We start from the raw sequence: 8,649 nt of genomic DNA on the forward strand, positions 1-8,649 counted from the left end.
GCATGTATTATTTGGAACTTTTAATGAGCAAATAAATACTAATAAACAAAGAAACAGAACAGAGACAAACGAAGGAGCATCTTTTCCCAGAAGCCTCTCCTAGTTTCTGCTTGGTCTAAGTATTGCACTCTGACCTCCCGTAGTACCCTATGCATATCTTAATCACAGAAAGATCCATGTTACAATACAGATATTTATCAACATGTATTTTCAACCACTATTTATCAACCACTAAATCATGATGTCTTGCATATCCTTAACATCCTATTTATTTTAATTTTTCCTGTGCCGAGCTCAGTGACTTGCAAAGAAGAACTCAATGACCTAAATCCCTTTGGAATTCAAACTCATCTTCTCTTAAGTGAGACATTATAAGGGACAATAGGTGTGAATTTTATAAGATTTAGATTTTTTTTCCACAACATTTTAATGAGATAAATAAATTGTGGAAAATGCAAAGTAATGACCTCTTCTCCTGTGGACTTGTTTACCTTTAAGCAAGATACAGGGTCTCAAGAAGTAACTAGCAATAGTCAGAATTGTTTTGTGAGTGCTGTTGGTTAAGTCTGATCTGGGCAATGACTGATGGTGATTTGTGGCTGGGGATGTGTCTGCTTCTCTGGGAACCATCGCTTTCTGCATCTGAAAACTGGAAGTGATAAAAAAGTTCACCTCACAATGGATGTCTGCCTCCAAAAACTGTGATTATGAGGAATAGCTAAAAGAGTGTTTGCTCAAGGGTTCTACTTTAGGCATGCTTCATTTCAGCTCCAAATTTTCCAGTGAACTCTGCCTCTATTTTGACATTGAAAAGCGATGTTTCTGCACTGAGCCACATTCAAGAGTGTTTTGCAATAAGCTTCTCTTATCAGTTTGTTGACTTCACCATGTTAGGTTGTCCTTTAGCCAGGTCCTAAATTATATTCTGGAGTTAGTGCTTCTGAACTAAAGTAACAAATTTAAATTATGAATACAAATGTTTCTACTTAGAAACTAATATATATTAATATAAAATATAAAAATACATGAAAAAAAAAGAAAAAAATACATGAAAAGGGGGACTAGAAGACATATCAGGTATCCCAGGGTTAAAAAAAAGAGCCTTCTAACTGAAATTAATTAAAAGCTGAAAGAACTAAAGTCCATAACCAAATTGTTAAGGTAGTCATAAACATATTTTAGAGGAGGTTGGTTTTGGGATTTGGTTGCTATTGCTGCTTGAAAAAGAGAGAATGGCATGAACAGTAAATGATAGATGAAAGTAATAGTTTTTCTACCATCTTTTCCAACTAGAGAGAATCGCTTTGCATTATTTCTATTCTTAGTTCTTCAGTATTTACCTCATCATCATGTTTCTTTCTGTGTTTGGGCGGGTTTGTTTTTCATGTATGCCTCAGGCCCGTAAAGAATTTTAATGATCACGTGAAAGCTGCAACTTTTACTTTATGTGTTGACACTGGCAGGTTAGTTCATGTCTGAGTGTTTATTTACTTACTCTTTTGGAAATTAAAATTAGAACTTCTACAACATGTTACATTAGGCACGTCACCTTACTGACTTAATATATTGCATAAAACTGTTTATAAGACTTACATGCTTTGCTGAGCATTAATTTACTTAAAACCCAAGTTTCAAAAGCTTTAAAAAATGCATGACATTGGACAATTTACGATTGGAACACTGCCAGGAAAGAGAGAAGGAGAGAAAACATTGAAAAAATAAAGGATGGTTGGAAATAAGAATGGAGGGAAAGAAGTACCAAATCTAAATAACCTATATGCTGTAGCCAATATGAAATTGCATATGATGGAAATTAGTATATCACAACATATTTTATAATACTTTTGATATATGTTTTCATTATAAACACTGCAGTCAACTTGGATACAGTTCCAACACCAGTCTTTTCCTTCTACTTTACACAAATATACTTTTAACTTTCAAAAAAAAAAGGAAATTTGTTATATGTTTAGTCAATTCAATGATCATAAACACATCACAATAATAGATTTTTGAAAAAAGTTTGCCCATGCCTTCCTAGACCTAAATTTCCAAATGAACAGTCTAAGTTGTTCCCTCACTAATTAAATTGCTCAACTCATTAAGAATTGTATTCGAGAAGAATGAGATTGCTAATAAACGTACAGATAAAAGATATGGGAAACTGCTGGGATCTACTAGAGGGGTCTATTTTAAGCCAGCTACATCTAATTCCCCAGACTACTAAAAAATCTCTTCTTGTTTTAGCAACTTCGGAAGTATCTTTCAATGACCCACTAGGAAAGATAAGTAATTCAATTTGCACTACTTCCTGCTTTTTCCTAACCTTTCTCCTAGGTTTTGTTGGTTATTCTATATTTTTTTAGTTATTTCCTTGGTTAACTTTCATAATTTCAAATAATATTCTTAAATCCTCTTTTTTGTTTCATCATTTTTAGATAGTATCTTAAATCTTTCACTATAAAATGATAAAATAGGACTCTAAGTTATCCTTCACTCCTCTACCCCTACTTTCCGCTATGTCAGTATTTACAATGTTTACATTTAAAGTACACCCTGTCCTTGTTGTATAACTATAATTAAGTTTTCTGGGCTTTGTTTAGAGCTAATTCTAAAATTAGAAACATACAGCGTATGGAACCTTATCATTATGTCAATACTATTTGTTGCAGTTTCAAGTATCATGATAGGATCTCAGGGGAAAGAAATGTAACACTATGTCAGGAAATCTGTGCTACTCATATGTTTTAAGAATCAAAGTAAAATTAGTTTTCTTTTCTTTTACTCCAACAATGCCTCAGGATCATGCCGTGCTTTACTTTGTTTCATGTATAGAAAATGACTTTCTTGTACAATTTTTCCTTTTGTCTTTAAGTTTCTAGTTGCTCTTTCTCCCTTATTAGTGAAGAAATACATGCACTCTTCATCATGAAACTAAGACAAATGCAGGTTCTTAATAAATGCCAAATGCAATTCAATTTCTTCTTGAAGTTATTATTAGAGCCCCCAGCTCATATTCTAATTGAACCAACTGCTCTCTAAGCCTGCTACACATGTCATGCAGGGAAATCACTTTATTGTATACTTGGGTAATATTTTGTCTGATGCTTTTGTTTCTGAGTTTGATACTTTCCTCTCTCTTAGACTACCTTTTCAGTTTCCACTAATGCACATTTTTGAGTAATGCTTTCAGAGAAGACTTATGGATAATACACTTGTAATCTTTACACATGTAAGCATATCTTTATTTTGCTTATGTCATGCTGATGATAATTTGGCAGGGTATAAAATAAAAATTCAAAATTATTTTCTCTTGAAACTCTGAAAGTATTACTTCACTGTCTTCTAGCTTCTAACAAATCTGATGAGCAAACATATTACATCATTATGCTTTTATCCTTTGTTACAAAAAATGGAACATTTTACTTTTTTTTTTTACAGGTAACATTCTTTCCCTGTTTACTTTTAGAATCTTCTCTTTATCCTTATTATGTAAAATCTTAATGAGATTATATGTTGGTGTGAGTATTTCTTTTTTTCCTCATTCTTCCTGGACAAAATTCAGAGGTCCCTTGGAAGCTGAAAACAGAAATGAGTTTCCTCAGATCAGAAAATTTTTCTCCTCTCTCTTCAATATGTCTCTTCCATTTTCCTGCTACCTCTTATTTAATTTCTCAACAGAAGCATGTTTGAAATCCTGAATTCATCTTCTAAGTCGTGTTTTTTTCACTTATAGTTTCTATATCTTTACCTTTTTGCTCTATTTTTAAGCCATCCTTTATTAATCTGGGGGGGGATAATCATATTCCAATCATTTCTTTTTTTAATTTCCAATCATTTCTTCTTTTTTTCTGTGATAGTTTAAAGGCTTTATGGACCCCAGAAAAGACCATGTTCTTAAAGCTTATCCATTCCTGTGTGGGTGTAACAGTATTGTAGGTAGAACCTTTTAATTTGGTTAGGTCAGTTGAGGCATGACCCAGGTGTGTCTTAATCCTCTCACTGGCTTCCTATAAGAGGATGAAATTCAGAGAGACACAGAAGGTAGAAAAACACAGAAGACAGAGAGAATGACATAGAACACAGAGAGACAGATACAGAAGCTGAAAGAAAAAATCACAGAAACAGAGAGGAAGCCACTAAAATCAGAAACTGGAAGCAATGAATCCACAAGAGAAGGGAGAGATCAGCAGAAGCCATGTGTCTTGCCATAAGACAGAGAAGTCCCAGGTCACCTGCAGCCTGTCTTCAGGAAGAAGGTACCATCTTGACGATACCTAGATTTGGACATTTTCATGGCCTCGGAACTGTAAGTTTATGAACTAATAAATTTCCTTTGTAAAAGCCAACTCATTTTATGATATCTGTATTTCAGCAGCCTTAGCAAGCTAAAACATCATCTCTTTGCATAAAACTTTGTCATTATTTTATAGATAATATCTGAGGATCACTAGAATATTTTTTGAAAATTGTTTTGTTACTGAATTATTTCTGTTCTCTTTGGCCCACATTACTTGTTCACCTTTTTCCTACTATTTGGGGCTGTTGGTTTTCCCCAAATACCTGATTATCATTGGTTATCTTTCATGTTTCTGAGAGGGAGACTAGGTCGATGAATTCAAGTAGCTCATTGAATTTACTCCGTGGTCAAACAGATTGTTTTTTCCCTCAGCAGATATCACCCTGGTGGGGAAATTTTTGGGTAGGGGAGGCAGTTATATCAATGGGTAGGCCACTTTAAATTGCATGGGCAGAGAGCACAAAGGCAATTGGGGTTCCAATTCCAATGTCAGTATGAGAAGGCTTTGCCCATACTCTACTAGGAACATTAGTCCCTTCCAGATAAATTGTTCACTTTTTTAAGTCATCCATTTGCAAACGTCACCACCATCAGCTGTGCCGTATGCATGGGTGGGAAGGGACAACTATTTTGTATAAAATCCTTCTGGCTAAATCCTGCAAAGTGTCTGCATGTCTGTCAATCTGACCTATCCCAGAAAGGGTGTCTTGCATCTGTGCTGCAGACTTTTATGCCAGGGTTTATGTGTCAATATGCTTTCATCTGCTTTTTTAATGCCAGACATTTGTCTTTAATCTACTGATGATCTCAGAAAGAATGGGCTAAATTTTTTGACATTCTTTTCCCATCATTTCAGTGGGATTTGAAGAGAAAGAATATTTAAATACATGTGCTCCCTCGACTATCCTCAACTAAGATGTATGTTTAAGAATTCCCTCTCCCCTCCTGCCCTTCCTTCTTCTTCATTGCTTCCATTCCCCCTTTCTCTCTCCCTTCTTTAGGATGTGATAATAGAAGTAAAAATAGTGATGAGAATTCTCATTTTTTTTCCATGGAGGTTATTTGTAAGACCTACTATAGAAATCACAGCTATTTGTTCTCCAAAAAACTGAAACTAAATTTGATTCATGTATTTTCTTTTAGACAGGGTTTCTTTGTAGACTTGCTCTGTCAAAATGAATATGTCACAATTGGAGAATAAAAGGAACAGGTAAAATGAATTGGTGTATTTAACCAAATAATTCATCCCACACAACACACATTTTCTTCAAATGCTGCATGAAAATAATCCAGACAATAATAAATTATGTTAGAACAAAGGATATCCTCAATTCTACCTCATACGAATATTAGGGGCTCTAAAGCAAGTACTGGGCCAATTCTCTAAGATACAGGTGTTGATATACCATTGTATAAGTGAAGAACACAGGTTCAGGGAAGTTAAACAATTTGCCCCAGGGTATGAGAGCTAGTAATTTGTAGGGCCAGGTACAGATAGAACCCAGGTCTCTCTAACATTCAACAATTTTTCTAAACCACCTCATATGGGTATTAAAAAGTGCCAAAGTAAATAAGTGCTGCACTAGCACTAAGACATTTAAAAATGGGGGTGGCAGCTAAGAACACTGGAAAAATTTTAGTTCCCTGGAAAAACACTCAGAAATCCTTCATGTTCAATGAGTCAGTTAATACAGTTATATGCACTTCACTGGAAGGTATTTAAATATGTTTTCTATAAACAAAATGGCCATCTAGAATAGAAAGGATTTTTGAGCACTTTCCATTAGAAAAAGCTCGTGTGAGGGTGATGGTATGGGAGAAAGAAGGCAGCTTCTGGAGCCAGAAGGAAGTTGCTTTCGAGTCTGTTTCGCTATTTAATGGCTTTATAAGTACATGAGAGCAAGATTCTTTTCCCTCATCTGTAAAGCATGGATAATAATATCTACTTCACTGTATCCTAGTGAGGATGAAAAAATGCTGAAAAAAATAGATGTTCAAATGTTAATTCCTTTCCACCATAGTGTCTTTTACTTAAATAACTTAGAATTAATAGATAAAAGAATATGTGTCTATTTTGTCAATACATTGTACTAAATAAAGTTTAAACCTATCATTGGACAATCGTTCTTTCTAGAATCAATATACATTATGCTCAAATATCCCTTTAGGTATGATGTAATAAGTGCCATGCCCTACTTATTAGGATCATTTATTCTAAGTTCTTCAAAATACATTCTTCAAAACAAGGATTTCTCCTGAAATGTTTTAATTACTATAAAACATATGTATCCTCTTATATCTTTAATCTATTTAATTAGATTAACTTTTATATTATCATCCCCACAAATGCTTCTGTGAATTAAGGACAACCACTCTCGAAGACAATTTTGAACATAATTACTTCAGGCACTTTGTAGTGTACTTTTCTCCTAGTAAGATGCAATAAGGAAAATGTTCAAATAGAAAAATATATACTAACTCACAGTGAAGGCCAGGGGTGAAGAATGTGGAAAAAAACACTTGTACTTTGATCTCCCATTTGTCCATACTTTAGATAAAATATTTGCTCCCTTCTGGACTTGGAAAATGTAAACAAGTCTCCACATAAGGAAAAAAGCATTTAGTATTAAAGTGTGACTAAATGTAGCCAGTTCAGACTTGTTTGTGGTGAATGTACGTGTGTTGTCATGAGGTTTTTCTAACATTTCAACTCTACTCTTGAATTGCTATCTTGTAAAATAAAAATGTTCTGATGAAAAGATTATTCTGAAAGGTGGATCTAAAGGGAAGAAAGGAAACATTATAAAAGAAGGAGCAATGTTTAACTGAAGTTAGAGTCTGAAGTGAGTATCGTTTGTGGGGTAAAAGGTAAAACTCAGCTGTCTATTTTGTCTTAGCTGAAAGGAATTTCAGCACTAAATTTATTTCTCAGTCACAAGAACAGACTAGGTAATTTGTGTACCTGCTTCCCTCTGTTTTGTGTTTTCAAATTTGTTATTTCTATATGAATACTTTTAAGGCAAGCATGACTTTTATTGTAATTCTCCTTAGAATTTGAGGGGAAAAACTGTACATCAATAGACAGATCAATCATAGATCATAGATAGTTAAATGATATTGATAAATACAGACAGATGATAGAGAGAACAATTGATAAAATCTTGATGAACCAACCAAATGATGATTTAAAAGGATTTTTTTAATGTGTCATTAAAAGGAAATTGACTATATACTCTAAACTGGTCACAATGGTTACTTCTGAGGATTTAAGAGGTGGGATGGGAAGAGGAGACTTGGACTATTTAAAACTTCTGTACTTTCTTTTTCTTTTTTATAACTCAGGGAAACTTCAGCAGGTTTTTTTTTTAGACCATCATTATCCTATAATCTAACAACACATGAAGTAAAGTGCAAATAACACATCGAATAAAGAAATTGTGACAATTCTCAACATCACTCTCGATTATTAAACCTCAAATGATCGCCAATAAAGGATGCCTAACAGTTTAACATTTATTTCACCACAAAAAAAGATGTGTTTATCCCATTCTCTCTTGCCCTCCTTGCTCTGAAATTTTTGTACATATTTCTCCTCTCCTCTTACACTTACTAAATTTATACAAATACAACTCTCTTGCTTATAAACCATCCCCTTAGAGAAAAGTTCAAAAAATGGCAGGCCATGGTAGTGCCTCAGAACATGAGTATTTTGTTTGGTTATCAAAATGTTCTTAACATTTCCAGATTAGTTGCCAGCATTTAAGGATTTGGAGATTTCATACAAATTTCCAGATTCTTTTCTTCTCTTGAAAGATTGAAAGATCTGACAGCACAGAGCCCACACTCCAGCATGGCAGCTGGGACTGCTTAGCTGGGGTATGGTCTCCAGCTCCCTCCTTTACTCCAACAGGACTGCCAGTACATTGCACCATTTAGCAGAGCTCTGGCACTATGTTTTGTCTTATGATAAACAGGGAAGTAATTTCTTATTTAAACTTTTCTCTTTGTTTTATTTTAAAAGAGTAGAGAGCAAGGAGAGGTAGACCAAGCGTTTCTTTATCAAAATGAAGACCACTTCCCCATTTTCATTTGCAAAAAAAAAATGGTGTCTACCCTGAAAGAACCAACTTAATAACAATAATAAGAAATCTGCATGGAATAGAGAAAAGCATAAAAGAATATATACTGAACTTGTTTTTAAGTGGCAACAAAATAAGAGATAGTTTTGTGAGATGCAGTTACATATTGAAGAGTATTTTCTTCTAATTCACTTAGTTAATCCTGTAGGTATTTGAGTGTGTGGCCCCTAACGAGAAACACACCTGGACGCAGGGATGTTGTCTACATAT

This window comes from Tamandua tetradactyla, chromosome 3 (genome assembly GCF_023851605.1).
Source record: "Tamandua tetradactyla isolate mTamTet1 chromosome 3, mTamTet1.pri, whole genome shotgun sequence".
Lineage (NCBI taxonomy): Eukaryota > Metazoa > Chordata > Mammalia > Pilosa > Myrmecophagidae > Tamandua > Tamandua tetradactyla.